Source organism: Sminthopsis crassicaudata, chromosome 1, assembly GCF_048593235.1.
Source record: "Sminthopsis crassicaudata isolate SCR6 chromosome 1, ASM4859323v1, whole genome shotgun sequence".
NCBI lineage: Eukaryota > Metazoa > Chordata > Mammalia > Dasyuromorphia > Dasyuridae > Sminthopsis > Sminthopsis crassicaudata.
This window is the reverse complement of record NC_133617.1, coordinates 753,825,800-753,840,498: the sequence shown is the minus strand read 5'-3', so window position 1 is coordinate 753,840,498 and position 14,699 is coordinate 753,825,800.

Sequence of the window (14,699 nt, the reverse complement as noted above, 5' to 3'; positions counted from 1 at the left end):
CCTGTGTATGGGTGAAGGAAGAAGGACCAAGCTGGTCAGGGTGGGGAGGAGGGGAGAGCTGAGGTGGGCTCACAGGAAGCAGATTCCCAGCCCACCGAGGGCAGAGATGAGGGGCCAGAGTGTCCCAAGGGCCAATGGGGCTTGACCATAGAGTGCGGGGAGGCAGGCTAGAGAGGCCCGTGGGCCCTGCTCCTCTTCCAGGCCGCCCTTCCTGGCACTGACGGCCTGCTTCTACAAGTGCAGAGGTAGAATGTCCCTCAGCTGTGTCTCAGCGGCCCCCCCAGCCAGTCCCCTCGGCCCTTCTGCTCCTCTGTGGTCCTGGCAGGCTGGCCGCCTTCAGAGGCCTCAGCCCGCTGTAGCCCCTCCCTGAGAAGGGGAGCCCAGATTCTGCTTCCACCCAGACCTCCCAGTGAGTCCCTGCTCTTTGTCCTGGAGCCAGGCCAACTCCCCCCACCCCATTGCTCTTGATTCCCCCCCGGGGCCAAACAGAACCACCCGAAGGCCTCTCGTGTTCCTCCTGGGCCTTCCCCTCACCTGGAGTGGGGGCAGCCTCTGCAGCTCCCCCAGGTTGGCTGGTACCCCCAGGAGCTCGGGATCCTCCTCACTGGCTCAAGCCCCACTGCCCTGTGCTCCAGCTCCCCCAGCCACCTTCCCATCAGATTTCTTTGCCAAAAGAATGCTTTCTTCAAAACATCCAAGCAAATGTCCCAGCATTCTCCCTGGTGCCCAAGGTGCCATCTCCCTCCGTACCTCCTGCCCTCCTCCTCCCCCTCGTTACCTCCTGCCCTCCTCCTCAAAGGATCATGGGAGGGCCCCTACCCTGGTTTGGTTCAAGTCCTGCATTGCACTGGTCCGCCCAGCCCCCTCCGGAGTCCCTGGCCAGCTTCCCCAGGCCTCCCTGCCCGGCCGGCCGCCACACCCAGCCTGCATTCCTAGACCCTGGCTGTGGGGAGATGGCCACTGGGAGAGGCCCAAAGTCCAGGCCCAGGGGTTGGTGGGGAGGGGTAAAGGTCTTTGGAAACTCCCCCTTTACCACGTGATGACAGAGGCGAGTGAAGGTGCTTTCACCTTCAGACCAAATGTGGGGAAGAGCTCTGACAGGCAGACTCCATAGGAAGGCGCCAAAGGTTCCCGGACAGCGGCTGCTCCCCGGCCCACCACAGAGCTGCCCCACGGGCCGGCTTTCCGGGCTCCCAGAAGCAGATCCAGCTTCCCCAGGGGCAGCTAGAGTGAGGAGATATGTCCTTCCTATCCACACCTCTATCCCTGAGCAGGCTCCTGGAGGACAGGGAGCGCGCATTTTAATTTATGCCCTTGATACTTTAGAGCCTGCACACAGGACTGGGACAAGCTCGCCATGGCTTCCGTGCTGCTCTTGGCCAGGCCCAGTGGGAGCACTCCCCGAAGGTTGAGCTCCCCAACGCGTGGCTCCCACTCAGAGTTCTTGGGAACTGCTCGTGAGCCCCCCAACTGCAGGCTTCCCTCTGATCGTCAGTAGCCTCGCTTCTCTTAGCAAAGGGATTGACTCCACGGGTAGAGTAAGCCCCCCCGAAAATAACCCCCAAAGTCGGTTGCGTAACCTGCAGGCAGCCCAGGCTGAGTGGGAACAGGGTCGTGCGTCAAGCCCACGCGGGACCCTGGGAAAATGCTCGGCTCCTTGTTTAGGAAAATCCTGGGATCTCGGTCCAGAGCCAACATTCTTTGGTTCCTGATGAGCCGGCTTCCTCGCCCCGCTGTCTGGTCCTCCTGTCCGTGTTTGTCCTCTCTGTGTCTGGGTCTGATATCTCCTCCCACTCCAGAATATCCAATGACACGGACTGTGGGGCCAGGGCGACTAGCACACTCCCTCAGGACTCCCTCCCCCGTCCCTGTTCTCTTCTGGTACAGGTCTAAGGGGGCTCTCCCCCACCCAGCCGACCTCCCACTGAACTGGACTGCAGACATTTATTTCCCCCAGTTTTTAAAATCCACCCGAGTTATGGTTGCTCGGTTTGGCCAGCTAATCGGTCAAAGTTCTGACCCCAACCAAAGAGGACATAGAAGGACATATGAGTCACACAAAACACTTCCCATATTGTGTTGTGAGAAAAAACGCAGCCCAGACAACCACCACGAGAAAAATAAAGCTAAAAAGTGCTCCTGAATCTGCATACAGACTCCATCAGTTCTTTCTCTGGAGATGGATGGCATTCTTCTTTCTTTCTTTCTTTTGGCCGAGGTAATTGGGGTTAAGTGACTTGCCCAAGGTCACACAGCCAGGAAGTAAGTGTCTGAGATCAGATTTAAACTCAGGTCCTCCTGACTTCAGGAGCTGCCCCTACGGATGGTGTTTTTCATCATGAGCACATTAGAAGTTCCCCGGATCATTGTGCTGCTGCAAATAGCCCGGGCACTCACAGTTAAGCGTCCATGACAGTATCACTATTACTTTGGACACTGGTATCCTGGTTCTGCTTGTTTCACTCTGCGTCACAACTTGTTCAGCCATTCCCCGCTCAATGGGCATCCCCTCAACTTTCACCTTTTTGCCACCCATCACAGACCTTCTGTAAATATTTTTGAACGAATGGGTCTTTTTTGGTTTTCTCTCTTTGGAATACAGACCTGGTTGTGGTGCTGCTGAATAAAGGGTATCCGTGGTTTTCTAGCTTTTTGGACATAGTTCCAAATTTCCCTCCAAAGTGGTTAGATCACAACTTCACCAACAATGCATTAGTTTCCCAATTTTCCCACATCCTCTCGAACATTTGTCATGTTCCTTTTCTGTCACATTAGACATCTGCTATGTGTGAGGTGGTACTTCAGAGTTGTTTTCATTTGCATTTCTCTGATCAATAGTGACTTAGAGCATTTTTTATGTATCTATCAATGGCTTTGATTTCTTCTTTTAAAAACTGCCAGTTTGGGAAGCTAGGGGGCACATTGGATAGAGCCCCAGCCCTGAAAGCAGGAGGACCTAAATTCAAATGTGACATTTGATATCATACTTCCTAGCTGTGTGACCCTGGGCAAGTCACTTAACCCTAATTACCTTAGAGGGGAAAAAAACTGCCAGTTCATATCCTTTGATCATTTATCAATTGGAGAATGGCTCTTATTTTTATAAAAATCAACTTAATTCTCTACATATCTGAAAACTGAGACCTTTTTCAGAGAAACTTACTATACAATTTTTTCATACTTATTATTGTGTATTTATTTAACAATCATATTTCCAGTTTTAGACATCTAATCATGTTAATTGTTTGAGGAAGATCTGTCAAAGCCTCTCCCTTATGTTCTTCCTCTCCTTCCTTCATTCAATCTCCAATTTTAGAAGCTATCTAGGAATCTGGAGAGGTTCAGGATTATCCTTTTTAGGGTCTTCCCAAGTGTTTCATGTGAAACAGCTTCCAAAAAATCCATGTGGCACAGTTCACAAACAACTGAAAATGAACATTCTTTGATACTCCCAAATACAGATATCCTTCTACAAAATTCTCATGCGAAATATCCTCAAGTAGGTCGCTCTTGGTGCTTGCAAAAGACTTTCCCTGAGCCCCCACTCATAAATAAAAAAATAATAAAAATAAAAAAAAAAAGTTTAGATGAAAGGAAAAGAAAATCAAACCGCATTTCAAAAGAAAAACATTTTTCAGTTGTATCTGATTCTTCATGATCCCATTTGGAGTTTTGTTGGCAAAAATACTAGAGTGGTTTCCCATTTTCTTTTCCAGCTTGTTTTACAGATGAGTGAACTGAGGCGAGCAGGGTTGTGAATTGTTTAGGGTCACACAGCTAGGAAGGGTCTGAGGCTGGACTGAACTCAGGGAGATGAGGCTTCCTGATTGCCCAGCGCTTTATCCATTGTGCCACGCATGTGTGGAACCACCAAATAAGAGTTTCTAATTCACAACACACAATGATAATTCACTAAACGGTTTTTCTTATTCTTAAGCCAACCTTGACTGCTTTATTGTGTGATGTGTCCTGACAGTTTGTATAAGATCTTTGTGGATTGTGGGTCCTCGGTCGGAGGCCCCTCTGGTGACTTGGGGTAACCCAGTGGCTACCAACTGAAGAAGTGCTTGCCTATGGACGGAGAAAGACCATGGCCCAAGGATGGCGATAGCTTCAGGGAGTGAGACCCCTTGTGGCAGAGAGAATAGGACTCCCTGATGCTTAGAGTTCAATAACCCAGAAGAGAGCTCCATCTAAGAGAAAGTTCATCACTACTCTGAGAAAGGAGAGGAGGAACTCCTCTGTATGGGTGCGCTTGCCCCTTAGCCCACATACAACTCACCATGGTACTCTAAGCTTGAACCCACTTACCTCAGGGATATGTGTGTTTATGAGCAGAGTGCGCTCCCCAATTTGGAGGAAAAGTTCTGTACCAACCCTTCTTCCTCTAGCAGTTTAGTTAACGTGTTTCTAAAGTGGAGTCTGCCTGACAAATGGAGAGGCCTGAGCTTACTGATGAGGGCTCATGATCAATGCACGAAAAATCCAATCCCACGGGATTTCTCCAGAACCTTGGGTGAAGTTAGGTCCCGGTGACCCAAACTATAACTAGGAGTAGAAGTTGGAGGAGTGGGCCAAGGGGGAACACTACCCTGAAATCCTTGGATCAGCTGCCACAAAGAAACAAGTTCCTGGGAAACTGCCCGATCTTGCTTTGTCATGGATAATGCTGAACTCATGGTCAATATAGTTAGATCCTGAAGGGATCTGAGAGATCTCCCCAGAACATCCCTAGCAAGTGGGTACCAAGTCTCAGAAGTTCTCCCGAGACATCCTGAACTTCCAAATGTTGTACATAGTATTGGGATGTTGTGTCTCAGTGCATAGAAAAAATATTCAGAAAGACGAATTCTAAATCCAGCCCTGCTTCTTCCCAAGTTTTTGAAGCCCTTAAGCTCTCATTTCTTCCTAAGTGGTAGGTAGCTGAGCTGTTCTTTCTCCAACCTGTTAGGTTCTTCCTAAGTGCTAATGAGATAATGAGATATTAGGTTTTTACTAAGTGCTAAGTCGGTACTTAACAATTCTCTAGTTCCGGCCTTTCCTGGGAGTTTGACCGGTGAATTCCTGGGGAAGAGCTTGCATGCTTAGGAGGAGCAAGTTCATTGGTTGAAGTAATTCTTCCCAGAAGCCCTTGCATTATCCCATGCCCATTCTCTGGGAGGATAAAAGAGGGCAGCTCTGGAGGAAAAGAGAGTCTCTGCTCTAGACCAGACTTGAGGCAGCTCTCTGCAGGAAGGGAAATCACTTCTCTGGACAAGGGTTAACGGCAACTGTCTGGAGACAAGGGCTCTCTACAGGAAGAAGAATCTGTCTGAGAGATTTGAGTTGACACAGCAGATCTCCTCCCAGAGAGCGATCGGCAGCTTCTGGAGACAACAGCACGTTACACAACCAACTGGCTAAACCCCAAAGTCCATGACAGGACACAAGCCTTCTGCAAGCATACTTATTAACTGATCCCCTCCACCCCTGTCCGGGGAAGAAATTCACCATTTCTAGCATATGGAATGGGCCAATATGGAGGATGATAACTGACAATCTAATTGTAACTCGGACCAAAGGGAGCCTTGAAGGGAAGGATTGTCCACTGGGGAGCACACCCCCCTTTTTTTTTTCTGAGGCTGGGGGTAAGTGACTTGCCCAGGGTCTCACAGCTGGGAAGTGTTAAGTGAGACCACATTTGAACTCGGGTCCTCCTGAATTCAGGGCTGGTGCTCTCTCCACTGCGCCCCCTAGCTGCCCCCACACCCCTTCTCGAGAGAATCCCTGAATAAAAGACTCTTCTGTCCCTTAAAAGAGCCTTGGTTATCACTCTACTCTGAGGAAGCAATGGGCAATGGCAGCTCCTTCCAGGCTTGCTCCTCAATCCTGCCGTGCTTCCCCGAGCCTTTTCATGACACTACTATGTACAAACAAGCTGTACACTGATGAACTGGAGATAATCAGCAGAGGGAAGGCCCTAGAATTAAGGGAGGGAAAGGAAAGGGGAAGAGAAGCAGCATTTATTAAGCGCCTACTAGACACTATCCTAAATACAAGTATTAACTCGGCTCCCGAAGCACTCCAGCCACCTTTTCTCTGCTCTTGTTCTGTGGGACTTTTTCAATATTTTCACACAGCTGCTTTTTTCCATCAGTGGACTCCAGAGCTCTTTACAGAGCTATCAAGTCAGTGAGCACGTCTATCCCTAGTTTTTTTTTACCATCATTCCCTCTAAAATATTCAATCAAATATGGATTTTTTTTTCCCCTTCATTATTCAGGGAAATCTAATTCATCCTGAGCTCCACGTAGAGGTCTTGGTTTACTCCTATTTGGCAAAAGACATTTTCTTTGCCGGATGGGTCTCCTACACCTCATGCCCTTCCTCAGTGAGCGGGCGTAGGCCAGGCCCGTCTCTCCCTTGTTCCGGCTTTGTTAGGGCTGCCTCATTTCTTGGCTCTCAAACCAGACTTGACTCATCCTGAGCTAATCCTCTCCCTGCCCCCACCCCGCTGCATCTCCCAGGTCCTGCCCTTGTGGAGCCAATTGTACTGACATGTATTTTATTCCCTTCATTTCGTTGAGGTTGGGAAAGGGGACCCCAAAAATATGGGGTCTCACACCGGGGCCCCGAAAGAATGTGCAGGCTTGACTCCATCTCCTATGAAGGGGGAAAGTTTATTGTGACAGTACAAAGTGGGCTTGGATTTCTAAGAAGAAATTAGCCGAGAAAAAGGAGCCAGGAGGCATTTCTCCAGCTTCTGTCATTGATATGCTAATTCTCTGGGGAGGTAGAGAGGACCGAGAGGACCGAGAGGACCGCGGTTCTCCGGGCCGGATTCTGGCCGACCATTTTTTCCGTCAGCCATGAATTGAGGAGTGGGCTTCTGTTGCCCCAGGAGTTTGAGCGGAGGGACCCGCGGAGGCCAGAAGGTTATCTGAGCAGTGATCAGAGTCACTCTGGGTGTGGAGTTTCCCCAAGCGGAAATTCTACAATTACCGACTTCTTGCCGGAGCAGAAGCCCCCCCCCCCATCAGGGGACCACAAAATTTTATTGCATCCCTTCCATTTGCAGAAGCGCAGACTTTGAGAGGGGGAAGGACCCCCCCAATGGTCCTCCACCCCATACAAGTCTGTCATCAATCGGCTCTGCCGGCTCCAGACACCGGCAGAAGTAAGGAGGGCGCCACCCAGCCCCGGCTCCCGCACGCCTGGGCCCCGGCCCAGACCTCCGGGCCGCTCTCCCCGGTGGGCTCCGCCGCCCGCTGCCGGAGAGACGGGACTCTCTCGTTTTATCCCCACGTTCTGGGAAGTGGCCACCGCCCCGGCTGTGGTCCGACTCCGGGACCCCGCCCTCCCGCCCTGCCCCTGCTCCGCGCAGGCTCCCGGCTCCGCTCCGGGACGCACTCTCCCCATCTCAGGACCTGCCCGCAATCGCTCCCAAGGCCAGGGCCTTTTCCGAGGAGTTTGGTCTTCCCATTCCCAGGGTCAAAGTGTTTCAGCTTTAGCATTCGTCCTTCCGGTGGAGGTTACAGACCGCCCCCGAGGCCGAACATTAACTTTCCTGCGGTACACAGGCAGGCGCAAGGGGGAGCACGTAAGCACCTACTATGGGCGAGGCACTCTGCGGGGCCTCTGAAAGCGAGGCCGGCCGAGGCTCCTCCGGCCCCGGAGGCGGCCTCCACGAGCCCATCCAGGCGGAGCCCCTCCTCCCGGCTTGCTCCCGGAGCTCTCCCCAGGCCTCGGGCTCCAACGCCGAGGCCTCCCGCATTCGCGGTTCCTGCCTCCGCTCCGAGCACGCGGGGACAGGTGGCATGACGTCACTCCCGCGCAGGAGCGCGCCGTCAGTTTTCCGGATCTAGTTCACACCCCGCTTCAATATACTCTCATCGCGGGACAGTGCTTGGCTCCGGCACCTTGGCCCCCCCTCCCCCTCTTTCCCCCTCTCCCCCCCGCTATCCCCCCGGGCCAGGATGTCCGGACTTCCTCCCCTGAGCCCCAGGCCTAGCTCCTGCCCATAGCTCACTTCCCACACGCCGGGCGCTGAGCACAGTGACCGGCACGCAGTCGGCGCTTAGCAGGTGCTTGGGTAAACAGAGGTGATGTGACTCCGGGCCCGGTGGCGCCCCCTAGCGGCCCCTACCCGGGGCTTTCGGGCTCAACTTTAACTCTGAACAAAGGTCTAGTTCGGCCCCAAAACTAGCAGGGGCGGGGCGCAGAGACCAGTGGGGACATTTCCGTAACGGGGCCACGGGCTCGGCAGTCTAAGGCTCTTCCAGGCCCGCCGAGGGCCGTCATGCTCTAGGATGGAGCGGGGGCCACTCTGACCATGGCTTCGGTCCCTTCCTTCTGCAGTCTCAGTTTCCACATCTTTAAGATGGGGATGATGACCAAGCACAGACGCCCGCGGGCGGCGCTTCTCGGCGGTAAAGCCCAAGTAGCCTCTGACGCCCCCTGATGGCGGCGGCTCTGCCGTCCGCATCCGCATGCGCATCGCTCCGCCCGCCCGGCCGCCATCTTCCGAGGCTCGTCCCGCGGCGCCGGTGTCGTCTCTCCAGACGGGGAAACGGCCGGGCTGGGGATGGGCCTTGCCTTCTCTCTCTCCTCTCTGTCGTCGCCCTGCCCCCAGTCCCATAGATTTAGCCCGAGCTAAAAGCGCGAATGGAAGCTCATTGAAGGCAGGCACACAGAAGGCGCCTAATCAATCCTCTCCCGGGTCTCCAGAGGGCGTGGCCGCGCAGGACCTCAGCGAGTCCAGCCAGGGCCCCTCTCGCCTCTGCTTCCTGACTTTCCCCATAGGCAGAAAAAGAAAGGAAAAAGTGGGAGCAGGGGGGAAGGCGGGGGCGGGGATGGGGGAGAACCAGGGAGGCGGAGGGCCGAGCAGCTAGAACGGCCGGGGGGCAGGGGGGGTTAACGGCTCAGCCTCTTCGGCTTCCGTTTTTAACGGCTCTCCGTGACGCACTTCCGTTTGGAAAGGGGAGAGGTGGGAGCAGGTTCGCACACGCCGCTAGGGGGCGGGGCTGCAACTGGGGCCGGGCTCTGGGGGAGCCGCCGGAGGAGGGCGGGGTTCGTGAAGGCGAGAACGAGGTTCTTAAAGGGAACGCGCTCCGGAGCCTCCCACGTGCGAACCTGCCCACGCAGGGGTGGGGGCGGGGAGTGGAGCCAGCGGTGGTAGGGCGCGGGCATTTGTCCAGGCCGGAGTCGGAGAAGATGCATTGGAGTCTTCTCCAATGGGGGAGAGGGCTCACTGCGTGCAAGGACTAGGCCGTGGGTTAGAGCCCATGAGGGCTCCCGTTTTTAGGGCTCCTACTATGTGCGTGGCGCTAAGTGCTGTGCTTGGATGCCCTCAAAACCACCCTGGAACGGAGGGCTGGCAATTGTGCCCATTTTACGGAGGGGAAAGTGAAGCCCCGGGGGGGGGGGAGGGGAGGGAGGGGAAGTGAAGGGGGGAGAGTAACTTGCCCGGATCGCTTGGCTAATAATAAGGGTCTGGGTCAGATTCTAACTTGAGATCTTTTGGGTGGAAAGACGAAGAGCCGCCGTGTTGAGCGGGCAGAAGACCGCAGAAAAGACCCAAAAAACCACCTCGGAAGCCCCCTTGGGCCCCTCCACCCCGCCCCCTCTCAGTGGTTTCTGTGACCGGCTGTATCTTCCTCCTGCCTGTGCTAGCCGCGGATGGCCCGTGCCTGGTCCCGGGCCCAGCCTTCCCGCTCCCCAGTCACGAGGTCGTTGCTCCGAGTCTCTTGGGGATGGCTTTGGGCACCCGCGGGATTCCCCCCTCCCCCCTCGGGTGGCCCCCGCTGCCCTCTCGCCTCCTCTCCGGCCCCGCCCCTCCTGAAGCCCTGCAGACTCCCTGCTTGTCCAGAAGGGAGGTGCCGGACCGTCACTTGCCTGGACAAGTCCCGTCCCCTGCCTCAGTTTCCTCAGCTGTAAAATGAGCTGGGGAAGGAAAGCGCAGCTTCTCCATCTCCGCCGCTGACTGCAGTCACTCCCGGTGCTCCCTGCTCCCTCCAGAGCAGGAAAAGCCCTTTTTAGTTCCTTCCATCCTGGTCCTTCCGACCTCTCCAGTGCGCCCCCGATCACCGCCGGTCTCCCAATCCCACTTTATTCCGGCCTGGAAATGCCCCTTCTCACCTTCTCCGCGTCCCTGGGGGCCTTCCCCACCCCTTTAATCCAGCGCCTCCCCTCGGGCCACCCTGGTGTGCCTGTGACCTCCCTCCGGACCGCGACCCGAGAGCGGGGCCTGGCCGCCTTCGATCTCTGACTCAGCATGTGTCCGGCACACAGCAGGTGCTTGTCCGTGTTCACCGACTGGCGACACCCGAACAGGTGGAAGGGCTCTGGATCTGGGCCAACCGCGGGGGAGCGTTCAGTCCACAACACCCCCAGCTGAAGGGGAGCACCTCCGAATGCGAGCCTGGGGACAGCTTCTGGTGGGGCAGAGCCTAGGCCAGTAGCCGGCGAGCGATGCGAGGAGCCAAAGGCCTCCGAGGATGCACCGAGGATGCACCGTGGCCATATCCAGACAAGAGCCCCTGGTGTGGGCCGATTGGCCGTGCTGGAAAGTATCTGGCTGATGTCCAGCGAGCGCTCCAGAAATCTCCACTTCTACGCCTTTTGGAACAAAGTGTCATGCTGAACCCCGAATAACAGCCCATAGGGGATATGTGTGAACTCTGAATAGAAAAAAATCAACCCCCCTCCCCCCATGAGGACTGGGAAAATTGAGTCAGGAAAGCTCCGACTCCCCTTCACATTCCATCGTGACACCATGAAGGACAGAGAAGAAAAACAAGGATCAGGTGCCGGCCACTGACTCCCCTGGCTGGAGCTGCGTTATCTCTCTCCCTGCCTCTGCCCAAGGTCGGCCGAGTCACAACCCAAAACGCTGCAAATACCAAGTTAACTCCTCGCCCCCTGGAGTAGACTACAGCTGTAAAATGGACTGATGACATTCTCCCCCCAGCTAAAACCCCAGGGAATCCCCTGCCTCAGGTCCTCGGGACCAGTGGTTTTTGGACAAAAGTCCCCTTTCTGTCGGCAAACCAGTCTCTGCCTTGCCTCAGTTTCTCTGGCATGACAAAACCACAGAAACAACTCGAGGAAACTGCACTGTCCTCAGAGGGAAAGGGAGGAGCTCCCAGAGAACCTGCAGAAAAAAAGGAGTCGAAGGCAGAAACGCCCCCCAGAGCAGCTCACAGGCGCAGAGAGAGACGGACCCAACGCCCGCCCCACGCGGGGGACAAAGGTGGAAAGAGCTCTGACTGGCCACAGCTGCAGCCTTGAAGGACATCTCACTTATGTCGCTGCCGAGAGATGGAGGAAGGATCAGTGAGGGGAAATGAGGGAGCCCGGAAGGAGGGCGGCAGGACTGCCACCGGTTCCTGCTGGGACTTCCATTCGGAATCCTGGGACGGTGGTGACCGGAGATCACGTGCCGCGCACGGCCCAGCGGACCTCCGGGGACCATTATGTTCCAGCCGTTTTAGGAGACATCTGTGGCAGGCTCAGGCCGGGGAGGACGGGGGTTAAGGCTTGAAGTCTCTCGGTGAAGCTGTTAACCGGAAGGCAAACATGGAGCCGCTAGATGGCTCACTGAGTAGAGTTGGAGCCAGGAACATTCAAGTTCAAATCCTTTGTCACATACTTGACAGCTCCCTCCGTTTTCTTAATTGTTAAATGGGGATAACAGCACTGCAGCCCAGGGCTGCTGGGAGGGTACAATGAGATCTTATTTATAAAGCCCTTTGCGAACCTACGTAAATGCCAGTTCTTACCTCCTCGTGGGAGCAGCACAGGAGGGTCAGCGTGATTTGAACCTATTCCTGCCTGTTCCAGGCTGCAGACAAGCCTGCCCACACCCCCACCCCTGGACCAGCCAGGTAGCCCGCTCAGTAACCCGCAGGAAGATGGAGGCAAGTGTGGCGGTCCCGCGCCAGGCTACGTGGCCAGGTACTGCGCCAAGTAACACGACCTAGCCCTGCCTCCATGGATCTTAGGTCTTGATGGGGGAGGGACCCATCAATAACTGGGTCCATATAACACGGAATGGGCAGCAGGAAGGGCACTAGCAGCTTTGGGGCTGGGGCTGGGAATGGTCGCCCCAGAAAGTGGCCCTTGAGCTGAGTAGAGTTTGAGAAAAGGGGTAACTAAGTGTGCAGTGGGTGGAGAACTTGCCCTCCCCCTCAGGCACTTAACACTTACCAGCTGTGTGACCCTGGGCAAGTTGCCTGACCCAGATTGCCTCAAGAGGAAAAAAGACCCCAAGGGTCCTGATCAAGACTTGAAGTGCCAATGGGGGGACGTTGGTCCCGAAGGGAAGGGTTGCCCCTGGAGTTGAGTGAGTGTGTGTGTGTCTGGGGGGCAGGGACGGGGGTCACAGTCAGAACTGGGCTTTGAGAAAGTCACTTTGGCCACTTGGGAGGATGGGTTGGAGCAAAGGCAGGGGAGCAATTAGGAAGTGATTGTACTAGTCCAGGCGAGAGTTGAGGAGGACCTGCTCCTGAGTGCGGCCCTGAAAGGGAACCTCCTGAGAGCCTCCATATGGAGAAATAAAGCTCCAGAAATTGACCCTCCAGTGTCAGGAGGTGGGAAGGGTCACTGGGGGCCCCGTGTCCACTCTGTGTGCCAGGAATTGTGCTATTGAGAATACAAATGTCGACTGGCAGGGGGCTGATCTGCGATCGGACTCCTGCTCTCTGTCCAGCCCCCCAGAAAACTGAGTCCTCTGAGGGCAGAAATGGCTTCGCGGTTTGTGTCGGGCACAGAGCGGGCTCTTCCTGACTGCTCCGGGCCTTGCCCTCACTGACCTGGACCTGCTCCTCTCTGAGTCCTTCGTCTTCCTCATTTCCCCCCAGTGTAATGTTCTTCTCTAAAATGTAATGTTCTCTGGGAGCAGGTTTCTTGGGGGGCTTCTGGAGGCAGCCTTAGTTTCAGTTCAGTGTAATCTCCCCGAATGCATCCAGGGATTAAAGTCCAGATCCTTTATTTTCTCCTTCAAAGTCTTGTCTCTTTTCCTGGGCCCAGTTAGCTCTCTTAGAGGCCTGTCTCTCTCCTTGGTTTGGAGAGCTTAAGCGGCCTTCTCTGGCTTGTGAATCTCCTCCACTGAATCCTGGCTCTGAATCTCCCAGAGTCCAAAGGTTTCTGCTTCAGCCTCCAGCCACAACCAAGGTGGAAGGTGGAATGAATCTGTCTCTGCTCCGAGAGTGGGCTTGTCCTCGAGAGCTCCTCCTTAGTTATGCTCTCTTCAAGGTGTGAATCTTGAGGAATTATTATAAGTACTAAGTACATGTCAAGTAGAGAATCACTGTCTCCTCGATTCCACTCAGTACCTTGTCTCAAGTTCTGGCCCATAACGTCTCCTTGTAGGATCAGCTCAATCATACTGAACGGTGCTCAGATAATTATTGTCTCTATCCATTCCACTTTCTTAGTACCTTGTAAGAATCGTACCAGCCCGGCCTTACTGCTGGCTCCCATCCAAGGCCAGCCTCCTCAGCAGAGAGGCACCCAGTGCCCCGGGTTTGCCATGGCCGGGAGAGGTCGCTGCATGGCTCTAACTGGGCTTCTTGTCCAGCCCGGCCGGGTAGCCGAGGAGGGGAAGGGAGGCAGCGCCTGGCAGAACGCCTCCTGAGCCATCCTCCCTTCCCTTCTTTCCCCATCTTCTGCCTTCCCTGTTTCAAAAGTTTCTGTGGCTAAACATCCACCCCACAGAAGCCAAGCCCCTTCACCCGCTCCCACCAGAGCGTCTGTTCCCTCGGCCCCCCCTTTGAGAGTTGGGGGTCACCCTGAGCCTGACATCAGACATGGGAATGGGGCTCCCTGGTGCTCTGCACAATGAATGGCCATTCCCAGGGACACCGTCTTCCTGGCACTTCATGGACCCCAGCGCGAGATGTGCAGTGCCAGCTTTAGAGGCCAAGAGAGGCTCCTGCCAGCCTGTCCGAAAGCCCCGTCAGAGGGGGCAGGAACAGGCTGGGTCTGTGGTGGAGGAGGGCCGCGGCCACCCACATTCTCACTGGTGCTCCCCACGATGTGGCCTGGGAGGTAGCAAGGGAGGAGAGTCCTTCAGAAGCAGGAGGATTCTGGGGAGGATAACCTTGGGGGCACAGGCCCCTGGCCAGACTGACTGGGGCTCTCCATACAGGACTTGCTGAGGGTCAAGGTGATGGAGGAATGGGGGAGAGGCGGGAGCTGGGTGAGTGTAGAGGGGCTGAGAATAAGGGCAGGAGACAGATGGCAGGACGGGGGCAGAGGCTGCGAAGGCGGCGCGTGCTGGGAGGCCCAGTGGCTACAGCATCCACCTGGAAGCAGAGCCGAGTGCAAATCCAGCCTCAGTGCTTTCGATGCCCAGTGACCCTGGACAAGGCACTTACCTTCTCTGCCTCAGCTTCCTCGTCTGTAAAATGGAGATGTGAGCTATTGTAAGGTGCTGTGTCTGGCCCATAGTCATTGTTATTGTTGTGGGGGTGAGGTGGCCGGGCCATAAGGACAGGGGGCTCTGCCTGGGTGGGAAAAAAGGGACTCGGGGGCCCAGCTGAGGAGGGGCTGCTGCAGGTGCTCCCGGGGTCAAGGTCTCTGCAGAACAGGATGGGACTGGACACGGGCTGGGCGGTCCTGGGGCCCTGGGCTCCCGGTTGCAACTGTTGCAGAACAGGTTTTCCTCAAAGCCGCCCTCTGCCTGGTGCCCATTGTCGGGAAGGCGGCAGTGGAGGAGG